Here is a 23,186-nt window from a genome sequence, read left to right on the forward strand (position 1 = left end):
TGGCGGGACTCCCGCGCCGCGCCTGTCGGCCCCAATCGTCCCCCGCGAAGCGCCTCTCCGCCCCCAGGGACTGTTGCGGCCGCCCCGTCCAGCCGGCTGCCCCGCAGGCCTTGCCAGAGGCCTGGGTAACTCCAAAGGGGTGGGGGAGGGGCGACGGGGTGCCTGGGCTCGCCCCGCCCCGAGCACCCTCCCTCCAGGTCCTCTTTCACCCTGCGGTCCCTTCCACCGCCGCGGCCCGGCCCGACACGGCCCATCCCAGCCTCTGTCGGGTGTCGGGCATGCACCCGTGTCTGACCGTTTCCACGCGAGAGCCAGGCTTGACCGCGGTGAGCCGCTGGCCCCTAGGGGGCTGGGGCGAGTCCTCATCAGTAGTCCTCCTCGGTCCCCACCCCCACGCCTTTCGGAGATTTCTTCTGGGGGATGGGGGCCCTAGGCCCTTTCCCTCTTGCTCTTTCGACAGGAGGATCTGAGGCGGGACTTGGGGCTCAAGGTCTCCAGTTGCCTCCCCGGGCCGCCTCAGGTGGCACTGCAGGGCGTGCCGTCACCCCAGCCCGGCTGCGGCCGCGACCGAGCCCACCCGCGCTAAGCCTGGCTGGCAAGGCTGTTGGCAGCAGTGGGGAGCCCGCGAGGCTTGGCTGCCGCTCGCTCAGGCTGCCCTGGCCCGGCGGGGGTGGGCTGGGACGTTCACCGCCGATCGCCACATGGCACCTCTTCCCACACCCCCGGGGACAGCTGTGTCCGCCCTCTCCTACATGCTGTCCCCGGCGGACCTCGCCAGAGACCTGGGTCACCCCCAAGATGGGGGAGGACCCGCCTGCGCCCCCGCCCTTCCTGTCGGTCTCCCCACACGTGTGCGGAAGCCTCCGTGTGTTCCACCCCGACCACGCCAAGAGATCTGGCCCCGGCGGTCAGGGTCCCGGCCACTCGGACCTGCCTGGCTTGGCGGCCAGCCTGCGTCACCGCCGCCGGGGCCCCCGCGCCTGCCGGTGTGGTCACCTGCCCGGCACCCGCGTGGAGCCACCGGCGCGCCCCGGGCCTGCCCGCGCCCTTGCCATTGCCCCTGCCCCTGCCCCTGCCCTTGTCCGGAAGATCCTCCTGCGGTTCGCAAAGCCGGCCAAGGCTGGCGGCCACCGGGAATCCCGCCGCATCCCCGCACAGCCCCCACCCCCAGATTGCCACTCAGGGTGTCGCTGCCCCATCTCACCTGGGCAGTCCACAGAGCAGCACCGTCGGACACCGGGTCCCGGTCCTCTACCAAGGGGGACAGCCACGCCACAACATTGCCCGAACCCCCCCCCCCCCACCAACGCGCAGGAGACCCACTCTGACACACCGCCGCAGAGACGGACTTGGACACAAGAAGTCCGAGTGCCCCTGGAGCGAAGGCGGTTCCTTCTCGTAGGCCAGGGCCCCAGTGTTGAAGGGAAAGTGGTGGCAAGGGACAAGACGACAAGGAGGCAGGGCGGACGGGGCCCGGCCAGGTCCGCTCCAGGAGGTGGGCGAGCGACGCAAGAAGAGGCAAAAGCCTACAGCACCCGGTATTCCCAGGCGGTCTCCCATCCAAGTACTAACCAGGCCCGACCCTGCTTAGCTTCCGAGATCAGACGAGATCGGGCGCGTTCAGGGTGGTATGGCCGTAGACGCACGGGCCGGCTCCCGGGCGCCTCAAGAGGCAGAACTGGGCTGCTGGCTGCCCCCCTCCCCCCATGCCGACTTCCTCGCCGCTGGCTGCGCGCGCCGGCCGCACCCGGAACAACAGCGGGGAGCCCCGTAGCGGCCCAGGCTGGCAAGCCGCTCTCCGGACAGGAGCGGAGACGCTGGGGGAACAGCGGGCGGGGATGTGAAGGTGGGGGTGGGGTCAGGACCCGGCGCCTGGGGCGTGTGTCGCCCCAGGTAATCACACACCCCCTCCCTCCCGCCCCCCACGAAGCGCCTCTCGGGTCCCCAGGGACGGTGGCCGCCGCCCTGTGCTGTCCGCGGTCCCGCAGGCTTTGCCAGAGGCCTGAGTAAACTTCAGGGGCTGCTGGGGCGGGGACGGGGTGCGTGGCCTCCCCGGGCCTCCACCACCACCACCACAACCACCACCCCCCTCCACCCCACCCCAACCCCGCCTCCTGGTCCTCTGTCGCCCTGCAGTTCCTTCCACCGCTGGGGCACGGCTGACCTTTTCCACGCGTGAGCATCCTGACGGGTATGTGCCAGAGCCAGGGGGCAATCTTCTCCTCTCACTGAGTTCATGCCCGTAGTTGCACGGCTGGTGGCACCTTGACTTACCTCGCTGAGGGGTTCAGATGTATGAATGTTTCCTCAGCGGGAACGGAATGTTCAGACAGTTACGTGTCCGGTCCATACAATTATTCTCTGGAACAGATTGCACTTTGGAAATAGACTGAAGAGTTTACAAGGACAGGGCAGAGGAACCTCCCGGGAAAGAAGGTACCGGGGGAACTTTGAAAAAGGCATTCACGGTTAGCTCTCAATTGCCTTACTGAAGAGAAGAAACTGCTTTTCCCTCACACGGGGATACGGCCGCTAAGAAGCTGGTGCAGTGGCAATCTCCTCGTCTCCCTGGCAACATGCACATTCTCCAAGGGCCATTGGCTTACTCTGTCCCCACCTCCCCATTCTGCTCGGGGGCATTCAGACAGCACGCCTCTCCCAGAGCACCCGAGGAGGAGTCCTCGGCTCTCCTATCTGCGAGTGTGCGTCCACACAGCACTCCTCTCCCAGCCGACCCGACTCCTCATCCGTCCTCTCTGCTAGTGTGCGTGCAGGCAGCACGCCTCTGCCAACGCACCCGAGTCCTCAGCTCCCATTTCTGCTGCTGTTCCTTCAGACAGCACTCCTCTGCCAACGCACCCGGGTCCTCACCCCCCCTTTCTGCCGGTTGGCATGAAGACGGCACTGCTCCCGCATGGCACCCGAGTCCTCGCCTGCGCTGGGAGAGGAGTGCTGTCTGGATGCACACAGCAGGAAGGACAGGTGAGGAATCGGGTGTGATAGCAGAGGAGCCCGGTGCTGTCTGGATGGACGCTGGCAGAAAGGAGGGGCTCCAGGACTCGGGTCCTCTGGGAGAGGAGTGCTGACTGTATGCACACTGGCAGAAAGGAAAGGTGAGGATTTTTCCTGGCGGAAAAGGAGTGCTATCTGCATACACCCTGGCAGACAGGAGAGACGTGGACTCGTGTGCCTTGGGAGTGGTGTGCTGCCTGGATGCACACTGGCAGAAAGGGGAGGTGAGGCCTTGGGTGCGAAGCCTCCTGCCGGTTCTATGCTGGATCAGGGGGCAAGCTTCTGGTGTCACTGAGTTCGTGCACGTGGTTGCATGGCCTGGCACATTGGTTTACGTTGGAGGGGGCTTAGGGGTATTACTATTCCCTCACCAGGAGCGTGGAGAGAGCTCCGTGTGCCACCAAGACAAGTATTCTCCGGTAGAGGTGGCACACTGAATTGGAAACACACTGAATTGTTTCTAGGGAAGTTGCAGATGAAGCTGCTGGGATGCGAGGCGTTGTGGAAGTTGGTAAACTTCTCTCCCCGGTAGCTCTTTAAGGCTTATTGAGGAGAAGTTTCCTCCTGAGTGTTTGCCACAAGCGGCACACTGCCCCGGTATACGTTGCTGGGGCAGGGGCAAACTTCTATTCTCACTGAGATCATGCACGGAGCTGGACGGCTATTGGCACACGGACTTACCTTGTGGAAGGGCTCATGTGTATTTCTGATACTCAGGAGGAGTGCTCAGGAATTCACACGTGCGATGGATGAGTGCAAGTATTCTCCAGGAAGAGATGGCACTTTGTAAACATGCCGAAGTGTGTCTGAGGAAAGGGCAGATGAATCTCCTGAGAAACAAGGCATTGTGCAATTTTGAAAAAGGCATTCACAATTAGCTCTCAGTGGCCTTACCGAAGAGAAGGAAATGCTTATCCCCCCAGCCCCACCGGCACCCCTCCAGCCGAGACGGTCTTGGACTCAAGAAGGCAAGAGTGCCCCTGGAAGAGGGCAGGGGGCGGGCCTGGAGCGAGGCCCATTCCTTCTCCCCGGAGAGGGCCCGGTGGAGAAGGAAAAGTGGTGGCAAGGGACAAGAGGAAAAGGAGGCGGGGCGGAGGGGCCCGCCCAGGTCGGCGCCACGGGGGGACTGGGCAGGACCGCGCGCCAGGAGGCGGGCGAGCGACGCAAGAAGAGGGAAAAGCCCGCAGCACCCGGTATTCCCAGGCGGTCTCCCGTCCAAGTACTAACCAGGCCCGACCCTGCTTAAGCTTCGGAGATCAGACGAGATCGGGCGCGTTCAGGGTGATACGGCCGTAGACGTTCGGGCCGGCTCCCGGGCGCCTCAAGAGGCAGAACTGGGCGGCTGGCTGGGCACCCCCCACCCCATCCCGACGCCCCGTCCGCTGGGGGCTTGCACGCCGGCTACGGGACAACAGCGGGGAGCCCCGTAGCCCCGGAGAGGGCCCGGCCGTGGGCGATCGCCGGACGGGGGCGGACGGGATGGGGGAACCGCGGGTGGGGTTTTGGATCGGTGCGTGTGTGCGGGGGGGGGGGAGCTGGTGGTGGCGGGACTCCCGCGCCGCGCCTGTCGGCCCCAATCGTCCCCCGCGAAGCGCCTCTCCGCCCCCAGGGACTGTTGCGGCCGCCCCGTCCAGCCGGCTGCCCCGCAGGCCTTGCCAGAGGCCTGGGTAACTCCAAAGGGGTGGGGGAGGGGCGACGGGGTGCCTGGGCTCGCCCCGCCCCGAGCACCCTCCCTCCAGGTCCTCTTTCACCCTGCGGTCCCTTCCACCGCCGCGGCCCGGCCCGACAGGGCCCATCCCAGCCTCTGTCGGGTGTCGGGCATGCACCCGTGTCTGACCGTTTCCACGCGAGAGCCAGGCTTGACCGCGGTGAGCCGCTGGCCCCTAGGGGGCTGGGGCGAGTCCTCATCAGTAGTCCTCCTCGGTCCCCACCCCCACGCCTTTCGGAGATTTCTTCTGGGGGATGGGGGCCCTAGGCCCTTTCCCTCTTGCTCTTTCGACAGGAGGATCTGAGGCGGGACTTGGGGCTCAAGGTCTCCAGTTGCCTCCCCGGGCCGCCTCAGGTGGCACTGCAGGGCGTGCCGTCACCCCAGCCCGGCTGCGGCCGCGACCGAGCCCACCCGCGCTAAGCCTGGCTGGCAAGGCTGTTGGCAGCAGTGGGGAGCCCGCGAGGCTTGGCTGCCGCTCGCTCAGGCTGCCCTGGCCCGGCGGGGGTGGGCTGGGACGTTCACCGCCGATCGCCACATGGCACCTCTTCCCACACCCCCGGGGACAGCTGTGTCCGCCCTCTCCTACATGCTGTCCCCGGCGGACCTCGCCAGAGACCTGGGTCACCCCCAAGATGGGGGAGGACCCGCCTGCGCCCCCGCCCTTCCTGTCGGTCTCCCCACACGTGTGCGGAAGCCTCCGTGTGTTCCACCCCGACCACGCCAAGAGAACTGGCCCCGGCGGTCAGGGTCCCGGCCACTCGGACCTGCCTGGCTTGGCGGCCAGCCTGCGTCACCGCCGCCGGGGCCCCCGCGCCTGCCGGTGTGGTCACCTGCCCGGCACCCGCGTGAAGCCACCGGCGCGCCCCGGGCCTGCCCGCGCCCTTGCCATTGCCCCTGCCCCTGCCCCTGCCCTTGTCCGGAAGATCCTCCTGCGGTTCGCAAAGCCGGCCAAGGCTGGCGGCCACCGGGAATCCCGCCGCATCCCCGCACAGCCCCCACCCCCAGATTGCCACTCAGGGTGTCGCTGCCCCATCTCACCTGGGCAGTCCACAGAGCAGCACCGTCGGACACCGGGTCCCGGTCTTCTACCCAGGGGGACAGCCACGCCACAACATTGCCCGAACCCCCACCCCCCACCAACGCGCAGGAGACCCACTCTGACACACCGCCGCAGAGACGGACTTGGACACAAGAAGTCCGAGTGCCCCTGGAGCGAAGGCGGTTCCTTCTCGTAGGCCAGGGCCCCAGTGTTGAAGGGAAAGTGGTGGCAAGGGACAAGACGACAAGGAGGCAGGGCGGACGGGGCCCGGCCAGGTCCGCACCAGGAGGTGGGCGAGCGACGCAAGAAGAGGCAAAAGCCTACAGCACCCGGTATTCCCAGGCGGTCTCCCATCCAAGTACTAACCAGGCCCGACCCTGCTTAGCTTCCGAGATCAGACGAGATCGGGCGCGTTCAGGGTGGTATGGCCGTAGACGCACGGGCCGGCTCCCGGGCGCCTCAAGAGGCAGGACTGGGCTGCTGGCTGTCCCCCTCCCCCCATGCCGACTTCCTCGCCGCTGGCTGCGCGCGCCGGCCGCACCCGGAACAACAGCGGGGAGCCCCGTAGCGGCCCAGGCTGGCAAGCCGCTCTCCGGACAGGAGCGGAGACGCTGGGGGAACAGCGGGCGGGGATGTGAAGGTGGGGGTGGGGTCAGGACCCGGCGCCTGGGGCGTGTGTCGCCCCAGGTAATCACACACCCCCTCCCTCCCGCCCCCCACGAAGCGCCTCTCGGGTCCCCAGGGACGGTGGCCGCCGCCCTGTGCTGTCCGCGGTCCCGCAGGCTTTGCCAGAGGCCTGAGTAAACTTCAGGGGCTGCTGGGGCGGGGACGGGGTGCGTGGCCTCCCCGGGCCTCCACCACCACCACCACAACCACCACCCCCCTCCACCCCACCCCAACCCCGCCTCCTGGTCCTCTGTCGCCCTGCAGTTCCTTCCACCGCTGGGGCACGGCTGACCTTTTCCACGCGTGAGCATCCTGACGGGTATGTGCCAGAGCCAGGGGGCAATCTTCTCCTCTCACTGAGTTCATGCCCGTAGTTGCACGGCTGGTGGCACCTTGACTTACCTCGCTGAGGGGTTCAGATGTATGAATGTTTCCTCAGCGGGAACGGAATGTTCAGACAGTTACGTGTCCGGTCCATACAATTATTCTCTGGAACAGATTGCACTTTGGAAATAGACTGAAGAGTTTACAAGGACAGGGCAGAGGAACCTCCCGGGAAAGAAGGTACCGGGGGAACTTTGAAAAAGGCATTCACGGTTAGCTCTCAATTGCCTTACTGAAGAGAAGAAACTGCTTTTCCCTCACACGGGGATACGGCCGCTAAGAAGCTGGTGCAGTGGCAATCTCCTCGTCTCCCTGGCAACATGCACATTCTCCAAGGGCCATTGGCTTACTCTGTCCCCACCTCCCCATTCTGCTCGGGGGCATTCAGACAGCACGCCTCTCCCAGAGCACCCGAGGAGGAGTCCTCGGCTCTCCTTTCTGCGAGTGTGCGTCCACACAGCACTCCTCTCCCAGCCGACCCGACTCCTCATCCGTCCTCTCTGCTAGTGTGCGTGCAGGCAGCACGCCTCTGCCAACGCACCCGAGTCCTCAGCTCCCATTTCTGCTGCTGTTCCTTCAGACAGCACTCCTCTGCCAACGCACCCGGGTCCTCACCCCCCCTTTCTGCCGGTTGGCATGAAGACGGCACTGCTCCCGCATGGCACCCGAGTCCTCGCCTGCGCTGGGAGAGGAGTGCTGTCTGGATGCACACAGCAGGAAGGACAGGTGAGGAATCGGGTGTGATAGCAGAGGAGCCCGGTGCTGTCTGGATGGACGCTGGCAGAAAGGAGGGGCTCCAGGACTCGGGTCCTCTGGGAGAGGAGTGCTGACTGTATGCACACTGGCAGAAAGGAAAGGTGAGGATTTTTCCTGGCGGAAAAGGAGTGCTATCTGCATACACCCTGGCAGACAGGAGAGACGTGGACTCGTGTGCCTTGGGAGTGGTGTGCTGCCTGGATGCACACTGGCAGAAAGGGGAGGTGAGGCCTTGGGTGCGAAGCCTCCTGCCGGTTCTATGCTGGATCAGGGGGCAAGCTTCTGGTCTGACTGAGTTCGTGCACGTGGTTGCATGGCCTGGCACATTGGTTTACGTTGGAGGGGGCTTAGGGGTATTACTATTCCCTCACCAGGAGCGTGGAGAGAGCTCCGTGTGCCACCAAGACAAGTATTCTCCGGTAGAGGTGGCACACTGAATTGGAAACACACTGAATTGTTTCTAAGGAAGTTGCAGATGAAGCTGCTGGGATGCGAGGCGTTGTGGAAGTTGGTAAACTTCTCTCCCCGGTAGCTCTTTAAGGCTTATTGAGGAGAAGTTTCCTCCTGAGTGTTTGCCACAAGCGGCACACTGCCCCGGTATACGTTGCTGGGGCAGGGGCAAACTTCTATTCTCACTGAGATCATGCACGGAGCTGGACGGCTATTGGCACACGGACTTACCTTGTGGAAGGGCTCATGTGTATTTCTGATACTCAGGAGGAGTGCTCAGGAATTCACACGTGCGATGGATGAGTGCAAGTATTCTCCAGGAAGAGATGGCACTTTGTAAACATGCCGAAGTGTGTCTGAGGAAAGGGCAGATGAATCTCCTGAGAAACAAGGCATTGTGCAATTTTGAAAAAGGCATTCACAATTAGCTCTCAGTGGCCTTACCGAAGAGAAGGAAATGCTTATCCCCCCAGCCCCACCGGCACCCCTCCAGCCGAGACGGTCTTGGACTCAAGAAGGCAAGAGTGCCCCTGGAAGAGGGCAGGGGGCGGGCCTGGAGCGAGGCCCATTCCTTCTCCCCGGAGAGGGCCCGGTGGAGAAGGAAAAGTGGTGGCAAGGGACAAGAGGAAAAGGAGGCGGGGCGGACGGGGCCCGCCCAGGTCGGCGCCACGGGGGGACTGGGCAGGACCGCGCGCCAGGAGGCGGGCGAGCGACGCAAGAAGAGGCAAAAGCCCGCAGCACCCGGTATTCCCAGGCGGTCTCCCGTCCAAGTACTAACCAGGCCCGACCCTGCTTAAGCTTCGGAGATCAGACGAGATCGGGCGCGTTCAGGGTGATACGGCCGTAGACGTTCGGGCCGGCTCCCGGGCGCCTCAAGAGGCAGAACTGGGCGGCTGGCTGGGCACCCCCCACCCCATCCCGACGCCCCGTCCGCTGGGGGCTTGCACGCCGGCTACGGGACAACAGCGGGGAGCCCCGTAGCCCCGGAGAGGGCCCGGCCGTGGGCGATCGCCGGACGGGGGCGGACGGGATGGGGGAACCGCGGGTGGGGTTTTGGAGCGGTGCAGGTGTGCGGGGGCGGGGGAGCTGGTGGTGGCGGGACTCCCGCGCCGCGCCTGTCGGCCCCAATCGTCCCCCGCGAAGCGCCTCTCCGCCCCCAGGGACTGTTGCGGCCGCCCTGTCCAGCCGGCTGCCCCGCAGGCCTTGCCAGAGGCCTGGGTAACTCCAAAGGGGTGGGGGAGGGGCGACGGGGTGCCTGGGCTCGCCCCGCCCCGAGCACCCTCCCTCCAGGTCCTCTTTCACCCTGCGGTCCCTTCCACCGCCGCGGCCCGGCCCGACACGGCCCATCCCAGCCTCTGTCGGGTGTCGGGCATGCACCCGTGTCTGACCGTTTCCACGCGAGAGCCAGGCTTGACGGCGGTGAGCCGCTGGCCCCTAGGGGGCTGGGGCGAGTCCTCATCAGTAGTCCTCCTCGGTCCCCACCCCCACGCCTTTCGGAGATTTCTTCTGGGGGATGGGGGCCCTAGGCCCTTTCCCTCTTGCTCTTTCGACAGGAGGATCTGAGGCGGGACTTGGGGCTCAAGGTCTCCAGTTGCCTCCCCGGGCCGCCTCAGGTGGCACTGCAGGGCGTGCCGTCACCCCAGCCCGGCTGCGGCCGCGACCGAGCCCACCCGCGCTAAGCCTGGCTGGCAAGGCTGTTGGCAGCAGTGGGGAGCCCGCGAGGCTTGGCTGCCGCTCGCTCAGGCTGCCCTGGCCCGGCGGGGGTGGGCTGGGACGTTCACCGCCGATCGCCACATGGCACCTCTTCCCACACCCCCGGGGACAGCTGTGTCCGCCCTCTCCTACATGCTGTCCCCGGCGGACCTCGCCAGAGACCTGGGTCACCCCCAAGATGGGGGAGGACCCGCCTGCGCCCCCGCCCTTCCTGTCGGTCTCCCCACACGTGTGCGGAAGCCTCCGTGTGTTCTACCCCGACCACGCCAAGAGATCTGGCCCCGGCGGTCAGGGTCCCGGCCACTCGGACCTGCCTGGCTTGGCGGCCAGCCTGCGTCACCGCCGCCGGGGCCCCCGCGCCTGCCGGTGTGGTCACCTGCCCGGCACCCGCGTGGAGCCACCGGCGCGCCCCGGGCCTGCCCGCGCCCAGGCCATTGCCCCTGCCCCTGCCCCTGCCCTTGTCCGGAAGATCCTCCTGCGGTTCGCAAAGCCGGCCAAGGCTGGCGGCCACCGGGAATCCCGCCGCATCCCCGCACAGCCCCCACCCCCAGATTGCCACTCAGGGTGTCGCTGCCCCATCTCACCTGGGCAGTCCACAGAGCAGCACCGTCGGACACCGGGTCCCGGTCTTCTACCCAGGGGGACAGCCACGCCACAACATTGCCCGAACCCCCCCCCCCCACCAACGCGCAGGAGACCCACTCTGACACACCGCCGCAGAGACGGACTTGGACACAAGAAGTCCGAGTGCCCCTGGAGCGAAGGCGGTTCCTTCTCGTAGGCCAGGGCCCCAGTGTTGAAGGGAAAGTGGTGGCAAGGGACAAGACGACAAGGAGGCAGGGCGGACGGGGCCCGGCCAGGTCCGCTCCAGGAGGTGGGCGAGCGACGCAAGAAGAGGCAAAAGCCTACAGCACCCGGTATTCCCAGGCGGTCTCCCATCCAAGTACTAACCAGGCCCGACCCTGCTTAGCTTCCGAGATCAGACGAGATCGGGCGCGTTCAGGGTGGTATGGCCGTAGACGCACGGGCCGGCTCCCGGGCGCCTCAAGAGGCAGAACTGGGCTGCTGGCTGCCCCCCTCCCCCCATGCCGACTTCCTCGCCGCTGGCTGCGCGCGCCGGCCGCACCCGGAACAACAGCGGGGAGCCCCGTAGCGGCCCAGGCTGGCAAGCCGCTCTCCGGACAGGAGCGGAGACGCTGGGGGAACAGCGGGCGGGGATGTGAAGGTGGGGGTGGGGTCAGGACCCGGCGCCTGGGGCGTGTGTCGCCCCAGGTAATCACACACCCCCTCCCTCCCGCCCCCCACGAAGCGCCTCTCGGGTCCCCAGGGACGGTGGCCGCCGCCCTGTGCTGTCCGCGGTCCCGCAGGCTTTGCCAGAGGCCTGAGTAAACTTCAGGGGCTGCTGGGGCGGGGACGGGGTGCGTGGCCTCCCCGGGCCTCCACCACCACCACCACAACCACCACCCCCCTCCACCCCACCCCAACCCCGCCTCCTGGTCCTCTGTCGCCCTGCAGTTCCTTCCACCGCTGGGGCACGGCTGACCTTTTCCACGCGTGAGCATCCTGACGGGTATGTGCCAGAGCCAGGGGGCAATCTTCTCCTCTCACTGAGTTCATGCCCGTAGTTGCACGGCTGGTGGCACCTTGACTTACCTCGCTGAGGGGTTCAGATGTATGAATGTTTCCTCAGCGGGAACGGAATGTTCAGACAGTTACGTGTCCGGTCCATACAATTATCCTCTGGAACAGATTGCACTTTGGAAATAGACTGAAGAGTTTACAAGGACAGGGCAGAGGAACCTCCCGGGAAAGAAGGTACCGGGGGAACTTTGAAAAAGGCATTCACGGTTAGCTCTCAATAGCCTTACTGAAGAGAAGAAACTGCTTTTCCCTCACACGGGGATACGGCCGCTAAGAAGCTGGTGCAGTGGCAATCTCCTCGTCTCCCTGGCAACATGCACATTCTCCAAGGGCCATTGGCTTACTCTGTCCCCACCTCCCCATTCTGCTCGGGGGCATTCAGACAGCACGCCTCTCCCAGAGCACCCGAGGAGGAGTCCTCGGCTCTCCTTTCTGCGAGTGTGCGTCCACACAGCACTCCTCTCCCAGCCGACCCGACTCCTCATCCGTCCTCTCTGCTAGTGTGCGTGCAGGCAGCACGCCTCTGCCAACGCACCCGAGTCCTCAGCTCCCATTTCTGCTGCTGTTCCTTCAGACAGCACTCCTCTGCCAACGCACCCGGGTCCTCACCCCCCCTTTCTGCCGGTTGGCATGAAGACGGCACTGCTCCCGCATGGCACCCGAGTCCTCGCCTGCGCTGGGAGAGGAGTGCTGTCTGGATGCACACAGCAGGAAGGACAGGTGAGGAATCGGGTGTGATAGCAGAGGAGCCCGGTGCTGTCTGGATGGACGCTGGCAGAAAGGAGGGGCTCCAGGACTCGGGTCCTCTGGGAGAGGAGTGCTGACTGTATGCACACTGGCAGAAAGGAAAGGTGAGGATTTTTCCTGGCGGAAAAGGAGTGCTATCTGCATACACCCTGGCAGACAGGAGAGACGTGGACTCGTGTGCCTTGGGAGTGGTGTGCTGCCTGGATGCACACTGGCAGAAAAGGGAGGTGAGGCCTTGGGTGCGAAGCCTCCTGCCGGTTCTATGCTGGATCAGGGGGCAAGCTTCTGGTGTCACTGAGTTCGTGCACGTGGTTGCATGGCCTGGCACATTGGTTTACGTTGGAGGGGGCTTAGGGGTATTACTATTCCCTCACCAGGAGCGTGGAGAGAGCTCCGTGTGCCACCAAGACAAGTATTCTCCGGTAGAGGTGGCACACTGAATTGGAAACACACTGAATTGTTTCTAGGGAAGTTGCAGATGAAGCTGCTGGGATGCGAGGCGTTGTGGAAGTTGGTAAACTTCTCTCCCCGGTAGCTCTTTAAGGCTTATTGAGGAGAAGTTTCCTCCTGAGTGTTTGCCACAAGCGGCACACTGCCCCGGTATACGTTGCTGGGGCAGGGGCAAACTTCTATTCTCACTGAGATCATGCACGGAGCTGGACGGCTATTGGCACACGGACTTACCTTGTGGAAGGGCTCATGTGTATTTCTGATACTCAGGAGGAGTGCTCAGGAATTCACACGTGCGATGGATGAGTGCAAGTATTCTCCAGGAAGAGATGGCACTTTGTAAACATGCCGAAGTGTGTCTGAGGAAAGGGCAGATGAATCTCCTGAGAAACAAGGCATTGTGCAATTTTGAAAAAGGCATTCACAATTAGCTCTCAGTGGCCTTACCGAAGAGAAGGAAATGCTTATCCCCCCAGCCCCACCGGCACCCCTCCAGCCGAGACGGTCTTGGACTCAAGAAGGCAAGAGTGCCCCTGGAAGAGGGCAGGGGGCGGGCCTGGAGCGAGGCCCATTCCTTCTCCCCGGAGAGGGCCCGGTGGAGAAGGAAAAGTGGTGGCAAGGGACAAGAGGAAAAGGAGGCGGGGCGGAGGGGCCCGCCCAGGTCGGCGCCACGGGGGGACTGGGCAGGACCGCGCGCCAGGAGGCGGGCGAGCGACGCAAGAAGAGGGAAAAGCCCGCAGCACCCGGTATTCCCAGGCGGTCTCCCGTCCAAGTACTAACCAGGCCCGACCCTGCTTAAGCTTCGGAGATCAGACGAGATCGGGCGCGTTCAGGGTGATACGGCCGTAGACGTTCGGGCCGGCTCCCGGGCGCCTCAAGAGGCAGAACTGGGCGGCTGGCTGGGCACCCCCCACCCCATCCCGACGCCCCGTCCGCTGGGGGCTTGCACGCCGGCTACGGGACAACAGCGGGGAGCCCCGTAGCCCCGGAGAGGGCCCGGCCGTGGGCGATCGCCGGACGGGGGCGGACGGGATGGGGGAACCGCGGGTGGGGTTTTGGATCGGTGCGTGTGTGCGGGGGGGGGGGAGCTGGTGGTGGCGGGACTCCCGCGCCGCGCCTGTCGGCCCCAATCGTCCCCCGCGAAGCGCCTCTCCGCCCCCAGGGACTGTTGCGGCCGCCCCGTCCAGCCGGCTGCCCCGCAGGCCTTGCCAGAGGCCTGGGTAACTCCAAAGGGGTGGGGGAGGGGCGACGGGGTGCCTGGGCTCGCCCCGCCCCGAGCACCCTCCCTCCAGGTCCTCTTTCACCCTGCGGTCCCTTCCACCGCCGCGGCCCGGCCCGACAGGGCCCATCCCAGCCTCTGTCGGGTGTCGGGCATGCACCCGTGTCTGACCGTTTCCACGCGAGAGCCAGGCTTGACCGCGGTGAGCCGCTGGCCCCTAGGGGGCTGGGGCGAGTCCTCATCAGTAGTCCTCCTCGGTCCCCACCCCCACGCCTTTCGGAGATTTCTTCTGGGGGATGGGGGCCCTAGGCCCTTTCCCTCTTGCTCTTTCGACAGGAGGATCTGAGGCGGGACTTGGGGCTCAAGGTCTCCAGTTGCCTCCCCGGGCCGCCTCAGGTGGCACTGCAGGGCGTGCCGTCACCCCAGCCCGGCTGCGGCCGCGACCGAGCCCACCCGCGCTAAGCCTGGCTGGCAAGGCTGTTGGCAGCAGTGGGGAGCCCGGGAGGCTTGGCTGCCGCTCGCTCAGGCTGCCCTGGCCCGGCGGGGGTGGGCTGGGACGTTCACCGCCGATCGCCACATGGCACCTCTTCCCACACCCCCGGGGACAGCTGTGTCCGCCCTCTCCTACATGCTGTCCCCGGCGGACCTCGCCAGAGACCTGGGTCACCCCCAAGATGGGGGAGGACCCGCCTGCGCCCCCGCCCTTCCTGTCGGTCTCCCCACACGTGTGCGGAAGCCTCCGTGTGTTCCACCCCGACCACGCCAAGAGATCTGGCCCCGGCGGTCAGGGTCCCGGCCACTCGGACCTGCCTGGCTTGGCGGCCAGCCTGCGTCACCGCCGCCGGGGCCCCCGCGCCTGCCGGTGTGGTCACCTGCCCGGCACCCGCGTGAAGCCACCGGCGCGCCCCGGGCCTGCCCGCGCCCTTGCCATTGCCCCTGCCCCTGCCCCTGCCCTTGTCCGGAAGATCCTCCTGCGGTTCGCAAAGCCGGCCAAGGCTGGCGGCCACCGGGAATCCCGCCGCATCCCCGCACAGCCCCCACCCCCAGATTGCCACTCAGGGTGTCGCTGCCCCATCTCACCTGGGCAGTCCACAGAGCAGCACCGTCGGACACCGGGTCCCGGTCTTCTACCCAGGGGGACAGCCACGCCACAACATTGCCCGAACCCCCCCCCCCCACCAACGCGCAGGAGACCCACTCTGACACACCGCCGCAGAGACGGACTTGGACACAAGAAGTCCGAGTGCCCCTGGAGCGAAGGCGGTTCCTTCTCGTAGGCCAGGGCCCCAGTGTTGAAGGGAAAGTGGTGGCAAGGGACAAGACGACAAGGAGGCAGGGCAGACGGGGCCCGGCCAGGTCCGCACCAGGAGGTGGGCGAGCGACGCAAGAAGAGGCAAAAGCCTACAGCACCCGGTATTCCCAGGCGGTCTCCCATCCAAGTACTAACCAGGCCCGACCCTGCTTAGCTTCCGAGATCAGACGAGATCGGGCGCGTTCAGGGTGGTATGGCCGTAGACGCACGGGCCGGCTCCCGGGCGCCTCAAGAGGCAGGACTGGGCTGCTGGCTGCCCCCCTCCCCCCATGCCGACTTCCTCGCCGCTGGCTGCGCGCGCCGGCCGCACCCGGAACAACAGCGGGGAGCCCCGTAGCGGCCCAGGCTGGCAAGCCGCTCTCCGGACAGGAGCGGAGACGCTGGGGGAACAGCGGGCGGGGATGTGAAGGTGGGGGTGGGGTCAGGACCCGGCGCCTGGGGCGTGTGTCGCCCCAGGTAATCACACACCCCCTCCCTCCCGCCCCCCACGAAGCGCCTCTCGGGTCCCCAGGGACGGTGGCCGCCGCCCTGTGCTGTCCGCGGTCCCGCAGGCTTTGCCAGAGGCCTGAGTAAACTTCAGGGGCTGCTGGGGCGGGGACGGGGTGCGTGGCCTCCCCGGGCCTCCACCACCACCACCACAACCACCACCCCCCTCCACCCCACCCCAACCCCGCCTCCTGGTCCTCTGTCGCCCTGCAGTTCCTTCCACCGCTGGGGCACGGCTGACCTTTTCCACGCGTGAGCATCCTGACGGGTATGTGCCAGAGCCAGGGGGCAATCTTCTCCTCTCACTGAGTTCATGCCCGTAGTTGCACGGCTGGTGGCACCTTGACTTACCTCGCTGAGGGGTTCAGATGTATGAATGTTTCCTCAGCGGGAACGGAATGTTCAGACAGTTACGTGTCCGGTCCATACAATTATTCTCTGGAACAGATTGCACTTTGGAAATAGACTGAAGAGTTTACAAGGACAGGGCAGAGGAACCTCCCGGGAAAGAAGGTACCGGGGGAACTTTGAAAAAGGCATTCACGGTTAGCTCTCAATTGCCTTACTGAAGAGAAGAAACTGCTTTTCCCTCACACGGGGATACGGCCGCTAAGAAGCTGGTGCAGTGGCAATCTCCTCGTCTCCCTGGCAACATGCACATTCTCCAAGGGCCATTGGCTTACTCTGTCCCCACCTCCCCATTCTGCTCGGGGGCATTCAGACAGCACGCCTCTCCCAGAGCACCCGAGGAGGAGTCCTCGGCTCTCCTTTCTGCGAGTGTGCGTCCACACAGCACTCCTCTCCCAGCCGACCCGACTCCTCATCCGTCCTCTCTGCTAGTGTGCGTGCAGGCAGCACGCCTCTGCCAACGCACCCGAGTCCTCAGCTCCCATTTCTGCTGCTGTTCCTTCAGACAGCACTCCTCTGCCAACGCACCCGGGTCCTCACCCCCCCTTTCTGCCGGTTGGCATGAAGACGGCACTGCTCCCGCATGGCACCCGAGTCCTCGCCTGCGCTGGGAGAGGAGTGCTGTCTGGATGCACACAGCAGGAAGGACAGGTGAGGAATCGGGTGTGATAGCAGAGGAGCCCGGTGCTGTCTGGATGGACGCTGGCAGAAAGGAGGGGCTCCAGGACTCGGGTCCTCTGGGAGAGGAGTGCTGACTGTATGCACACTGGCAGAAAGGAAAGGTGAGGATTTTTCCTGGCGGAAAAGGAGTGCTATCTGCATACACCCTGGCAGACAGGAGAGACGTGGACTCGTGTGCCTTGGGAGTGGTGTGCTGCCTGGATGCACACTGGCAGAAAGGGGAGGTGAGGCCTTGGGTGCGAAGCCTCCTGCCGGTTCTATGCTGGATCAGGGGGCAAGCTTCTGGTCTGACTGAGTTCGTGCACGTGGTTGCATGGCCTGGCACATTGGTTTACGTTGGAGGGGGCTTAGGGGTATTACTATTCCCTCACCAGGAGCGTGGAGAGAGCTCCGTGTGCCACCAAGACAAGTATTCTCCGGTAGAGGTGGCACACTGAATTGGAAACACACTGAATTGTTTCTAAGGAAGTTGCAGATGAAGCTGCTGGGATGCGAGGCGTTGTGGAAGTTGGTAAACTTCTCTCCCCGGTAGCTCTTTAAGGCTTATTGAGGAGAAGTTTCCTCCTGAGTGTTTGCCACAAGCGGCACACTGCCCCGGTATACGTTGCTGGGGCAGGGGCAAACTTCTATTCTCACTGAGATCATGCACGGAGCTGGACGGCTATTGGCACACGGACTTACCTTGTGGAAGGGCTCATGTGTATTTCTGATACTCAGGAGGAGTGCTCAGGAATTCACACGTGCGATGGATGAGTGCAAGTATTCTCCAGGAAGAGATGGCACTTTGTAAACATGCCGAAGTGTGTCTGAGGAAAGGGCAGATGAATCTCCTGAGAAACAAGGCATTGTGCAATTTTGAAAAAGGCATTCACAATTAGCTCTCAGTGGCCTTACCGAAGAGAAGGAAATGCTTATCCCCCCAGCCCCACCGGCACCCCTCCAGCCGAGACGGTCTTGGACTCAAGAAGGCAAGAGTGCCCCTGGAAGAGGGCAGGGGGCGGGCCTGGAGCGAGGCCCATTCCTTCTCCCCGGAGAGGGCCCGGTGGAGAAGGAAAAGTGGTGGCAAGGGACAAGAGGAAAAGGAGGCGGGGCGGACGGGGCCCGCCCAGGTCGGCGCCACGGGGGGACTGGGCAGGACCGCGCGCCAGGAGGCGGGCGAGCGACGCAAGAAGAGGCAAAAGCCCGCAGCACCCGGTATTCCCAGGCGGTCTCCCGTCCAAGTACTAACCAGGCCCGACCCTGCTTAAGCTTCGGAGATCAGACGAGATCGGGCGCGTTCAGGGTGATACGGCCGTAGACGTTCGGGCCGGCTCCCGGGCGCCTCAAGAGGCAGAACTGGGCGGCTGGCTGGGCACCCCCCACCCCATCCCGACGCCCCGTCCGCTGGGGGCTTGCACGCCGGCTACGGGACAACAGCGGGGAGCCCCGTAGCCCCGGAGAGGGCCCGGCCGTGGGCGATCGCCGGACGGGGGCGGACGGGATGGGGGAACCGCGGGTGGGGTTTTGGAGCGGTGCAGGTGTGCGGGGGCGGGGGAGCTGGTGGTGGCGGGACTCCCGCGCCGCGCCTGTCGGCCCCAATCGTCCCCCGCGAAGCGCCTCTCCGCCCCCAGGGACTGATGCGGCCGCCCTGTCCAGCCGGCTGCCCCGCAGGCCTTGCCAGAGGCCTGGGTAAATCCAAAGGGGTGGGGGAGGGGCGACGGGGTGCCTGGGCTCGCCCCGCCCCGAGCACCCTCCCTCCAGGTCCTCTTTCACCCTGCGGTCCCTTCCACCGCCGCGGCCCGGCCCGACACGGCCCATCCCAGCCTCTGTCGGGTGTCGGGCATGCACCCGTGTCTGACCGTTTCCACGCGAGAGCCAGGCTTGACCGCGGTGAGCCGCTGGCCCCTAGGGGGCTGGGGCGAGTCCTCATCAGTAGTCCTCCTCGGTCCCCACCCCCACGCCTTTCGGAGATTTCTTCTGGGGGATGGGGGCCCTAGGCCCTTTCCCTCTTGCTCTTTCGACAGGAGGATCTGAGGCGGGACTTGGGGCTCAAGGTCTCCAGTTGCCTCCCCGGGCCGCCTCAGGTGGCACTGCAGGGCGTGCCGTCACCCCAGCCCGGCTGCGGCCGCGACCGAGCCCACCCGCGCTAAGCCTGGCTGGCAAGGCTGTTGGCAGCAGTGGGGAGCCCGCGAGGCTTGGCTGCCGCTCGCTCAGGCTGCCCTGGCCCGGCGGGGGTGGGCTGGGACGTTCACCGCCGATCGCCACATGGCACCTCTTCCCACACCCCCGGGGACAGCTGTGTCCGCCCTCTCCTACATGCTGTCCCCGGCGGACCTCGCCAGAGACCTGGGTCACCCCCAAGATGGGGGAGGACCCGCCTGCGCCCCCGCCCTTCCTGTCGGTCTCCCCACACGTGTGCGGAAGCCTCCGTGTGTTCTACCCCGACCACGCCAAGAGATCTGGCCCCGGCGGTCAGGGTCCCGGCCACTCGGACCTGCCTGGCTTGGCGGCCAGCCTGCGTCACCGCCGCCGGGGCCCCCGCGCCTGCCGGTGTGGTCACCTGCCCGGCACCCGCGTGGAGCCACCGGCGCGCCCCGGGCCTGCCCGCGCCCAGGCCATTGCCCCTGCCCCTGCCCCTGCCCTTGTCCGGAAGATCCTCCTGCGGTTCGCAAAGCCGGCCAAGGCTGGCGGCCACCGGGAATCCCGCCGCATCCCCGCACAGCCCCCACCCCCAGATTGCCACTCAGGGTGTCGCTGCCCCATCTCACCTGGGCAGTCCACAGAGCAGCACCGTCGGACACCGGGTCCCGGTCTTCTACCCAGGGGGACAGCCACGCCACAACATTGCCCGAACCCCCCCCCCCCACCAACGCGCAGGAGACCCACTCTGACACACCGCCGCAGAGACGGACTTGGACACAAGAAGTCCGAGTGCCCCTGGAGCGAAGGCGGTTCCTTCTCGTAGGCCAGGGCCCCAGTGTTGAAGGGAAAGTGGTGGCAAGGGACAAGACGACAAGGAGGCAGGGCGGACGGGGCCCGGCCAGGTCCGCTCCAGGAGGTGGGCGAGCGACGCAAGAAGAGGCAAAAGCCTACAGCACCCGGTATTCCCAGGCGGTCTCCCATCCAAGTACTAACCAGGCCCGACCCTGCTTAGCTTCCGAGATCAGACGAGATCGGGCGCGTTCAGGGTGGTATGGCCGTAGACGCACGGGCCGGCTCCCGGGCGCCTCAAGAGGCAGAACTGGGCTGCTGGCTGCCCCCCTCCCCCCATGCCGACTTCCTCGCCGCTGGCTGCGCGCGCCGGCCGCACCCGGAACAACAGCGGGGAGCCCCGTAGCGGCCCAGGCTGGCAAGCCGCTCTCCGGACAGGAGCGGAGACGCTGGGGGAACAGCGGGCGGGGATGTGAAGGTGGGGGTGGGGTCAGGACCCGGCGCCTGGGGCGTGTGTCGCCCCAGGTAATCACACACCCCCTCCCTCCCGCCCCCCACGAAGCGCCTCTCGGGTCCCCAGGGACGGTGGCCGCCGCCCTGTGCTGTCCGCGGTCCCGCAGGCTTTGCCAGAGGCCTGAGTAAACTTCAGGGGCTGCTGGGGCGGGGACGGGGTGCGTGGCCTCCCCGGGCCTCCACCACCACCACCACAACCACCACCCCCCTCCACCCCACCCCAACCCCGCCTCCTGGTCCTCTGTCGCCCTGCAGTTCCTTCCACCGCTGGGGCACGGCTGACCTTTTCCACGCGTGAGCATCCTGACGGGTATGTGCCAGAGCCAGGGGGCAATCTTCTCCTCTCACTGAGTTCATGCCCGTAGTTGCACGGCTGGTGGCACCTTGACTTACCTCGCTGAGGGGTTCAGATGTATGAATGTTTCCTCAGCGGGAACGGAATGTTCAGACAGTTACGTGTCCGGTCCATACAATTATCCTCTGGAACAGATTGCACTTTGGAAATAGACTGAAGAGTTTACAAGGACAGGGCAGAGGAACCTCCCGGGAAAGAAGGTACCGGGGGAACTTTGAAAAAGGCATTCACGGTTAGCTCTCAATAGCCTTACTGAAGAGAAGAAACTGCTTTTCCCTCACACGGGGATACGGCCGCTAAGAAGCTGGTGCAGTGGCAATCTCCTCGTCTCCCTGGCAACATGCACATTCTCCAAGGGCCATTGGCTTACTCTGTCCCCACCTCCCCATTCTGCTCGGGGGCATTCAGACAGCACGCCTCTCCCAGAGCACCCGAGGAGGAGTCCTCGGCTCTCCTTTCTGCGAGTGTGCGTCCACACAGCACTCCTCTCCCAGCCGACCCGACTCCTCATCCGTCCTCTCTGCTAGTGTGCGTGCAGGCAGCACGCCTCTGCCAACGCACCCGAGTCCTCAGCTCCCATTTCTGCTGCTGTTCCTTCAGACAGCACTCCTCTGCCAACGCACCCGGGTCCTCACCCCCCCTTTCTGCCGGTTGGCATGAAGACGGCACTGCTCCCGCATGGCACCCGAGTCCTCGCCTGCGCTGGGAGAGGAGTGCTGTCTGGATGCACACAGCAGGAAGGACAGGTGAGGAATCGGGTGTGATAGCAGAGGAGCCCGGTGCTGTCTGGATGGACGCTGGCAGAAAGGAGGGGCTCCAGGACTCGGGTCCTCTGGGAGAGGAGTGCTGACTGTATGCACACTGGCAGAAAGGAAAGGTGAGGATTTTTCCTGGCGGAAAAGGAGTGCTATCTGCATACACCCTGGCAGACAGGAGAGACGTGGACTCGTGTGCCTTGGGAGTGGTGTGCTGCCTGGATGCACACTGGCAGAAAGGGGAGGTGAGGCCTTGGGTGCGAAGCCTCCTGCCGGTTCTATGCTGGATCAGGGGGCAAGCTTCTGGTCTCACTGAGTTCGTGCACGTGGTTGCATGGCCTGGCACATTGGTTTACGTTGGAGGGGGCTTAGGGGTATTACTATTCCCTCACCAGGAGCGTGGAGAGAGCTCCGTGTGCCACCAAGACAAGTATTCTCCGGTAGAGTTGGCACACTGAATTGGAAACACACTGAATTGTTTCTAAGGAAGTTGCAGATGAAGCTGCTGGGATGCGAGGCGTTGTGGAAGTTGGTAAACTTCTCTCCCCGGTAGCTCTTTAAGGCTTATTGAGGAGAAGTTTCCTCCTGAGTGTTTGCCACAAGCGGCACACTGCCCCGGTATACGTTGCTGGGGCAGGGGCAAACTTCTATTCTCACTGAGATCATGCACGGAGCTGGACGGCTATTGGCACACGGACTTACCTTGTGGAAGGGCTCATGTGTATTTCTGATACTCAGGAGGAGTGCTCAGGAATTCACACGTGCGATGGATGAGTGCAAGTATTCTCCAGGAAGAGATGGCACTTTGTAAACATGCCGAAGTGTGTCTGAGGAAAGGGCAGATGAATCTCCTGAGAAACAAGGCATTGTGCAATTTTGAAAAAGGCATTCACAATTAGCTCTCAGTGGCCTTACCGAAGAGAAGGAAATGCTTATCCCCCCAGCCCCACCGGCACCCCTCCAGCCGAGACGGTCTTGGACTCAAGAAGGCAAGAGTGCCCCTGGAAGAGGGCAGGGGGCGGGCCTGGAGCGAGGCCCATTCCTTCTCCCCGGAGAGGGCCCGGTGGAGAAGGAAAAGTGGTGGCAAGGGACAAGAGGAAAAGGAGGCGGGGCGGACGGGGCCCGCCCAGGTCGGCGCCACGGGGGGACTGGGCAGGACCGCGCGCCAGGAGGCGGGCGAGCGACGCAAGAAGAGGCAAAAGCCCGCAGCACCCGGTATTCCCAGGCGGTCTCCCGTCCAAGTACTAACCAGGCCCGACCCTGCTTAAGCTTCGGAGATCAGACGAGATCGGGCGCGTTCAGGGTGATACGGCCGTAGACGTTCGGGCCGGCTCCCGGGCGCCTCAAGAGGCAGAACTGGGCGGCTGGCTGGGCACCCCCCACCCCATCCCGACGCCCCGTCCGCTGGGGGCTTGCACGCCGGCTACGGGACAACAGCGGGGAGCCCCGTAGCCCCGGAGAGGGCCCGGCCGTGGGCGATCGCCGGACGGGGGCGGACGGGATGGGGGAACCGCGGGTGGGGTTTTGGAGCGGTGCAGGTGTGCGGGGGCGGGGGAGCTGGTGGTGGCGGGACTCCCGCGCCGCGCCTGTCGGCCCCAATCGTCCCCCGCGAAGCGCCTCTCCGCCCCCAGGGACTGTTGCGGCCGCCCTGTCCAGCCGGCTGCCCCGCAGGCCTTGCCAGAGGCCTGGGTAACTCCAAAGGGGTGGGGGAGGGGCGACGGGGTGCCTGGGCTCGCCCCGCCCCGAGCACCCTCCCTCCAGGTCCTCTTTCACCCTGCGGTCCCTTCCACCGCCGCGGCCCGGCCCGACACGGCCCATCCCAGCCTCTGTCGGGTGTCGGGCATGCACCCGTGTCTGACCGTTTCCACGCGAGAGCCAGGCTTGACCGCGGTGAGCCGCTGGCCCCTAGGGGGCTGGGGCGAGTCCTCATCAGTAGTCCTCCTCGGTCCCCACCCCCACGCCTTTCGGAGATTTCTTCTGG

At 65.1% G+C, this 23,186-nt stretch overlaps 1 long non-coding RNA gene, 5 other non-coding genes and 5 pseudogenes across 6 annotated transcripts in view; all 11 read right to left on the minus strand.

The window, feature by feature from the left end:
• Positions 1-23,186, minus strand: part of LOC128582312 (uncharacterized) — a 312,656-nt gene that overhangs the window by 35,212 nt on the left and 254,258 nt on the right. The window lies entirely within an intron of this gene.
• Positions 1,524-1,642, minus strand: LOC128593228 (5S ribosomal RNA). The gene has a single exon (XR_008382292.1). It is a non-coding gene; the product is annotated as a 5S ribosomal RNA (ribosomal RNA).
• LOC128593085 (uncharacterized) lies at positions 4,191-4,310 on the minus strand (annotated as a pseudogene).
• On the minus strand, positions 6,077-6,195 carry LOC128593560 (5S ribosomal RNA). The gene has a single exon (XR_008382380.1). It is a non-coding gene; the product is annotated as a 5S ribosomal RNA (ribosomal RNA).
• Positions 8,745-8,864, minus strand: LOC128593155 (uncharacterized; annotated as a pseudogene).
• Positions 10,631-10,749, minus strand: LOC128591576 (5S ribosomal RNA). Its single transcript, XR_008381585.1, has one exon. It is a non-coding gene; the product is annotated as a 5S ribosomal RNA (ribosomal RNA).
• Positions 13,298-13,417, minus strand: LOC128593205 (uncharacterized; annotated as a pseudogene).
• Positions 15,184-15,302, minus strand: LOC128591578 (5S ribosomal RNA). Its single transcript, XR_008381586.1, has one exon. It is a non-coding gene; the product is annotated as a 5S ribosomal RNA (ribosomal RNA).
• On the minus strand, positions 17,852-17,971 carry LOC128593248 (uncharacterized; annotated as a pseudogene).
• LOC128591595 (5S ribosomal RNA) lies at positions 19,738-19,856 on the minus strand. Its single transcript, XR_008381589.1, has one exon. It is a non-coding gene; the product is annotated as a 5S ribosomal RNA (ribosomal RNA).
• Positions 22,406-22,525, minus strand: LOC128593299 (uncharacterized; annotated as a pseudogene).

Source organism: Nycticebus coucang, chromosome 1, assembly GCF_027406575.1.
Source record: "Nycticebus coucang isolate mNycCou1 chromosome 1, mNycCou1.pri, whole genome shotgun sequence".
In the NCBI taxonomy this organism is placed as follows: Eukaryota; Metazoa; Chordata; class Mammalia; order Primates; family Lorisidae; genus Nycticebus; species Nycticebus coucang.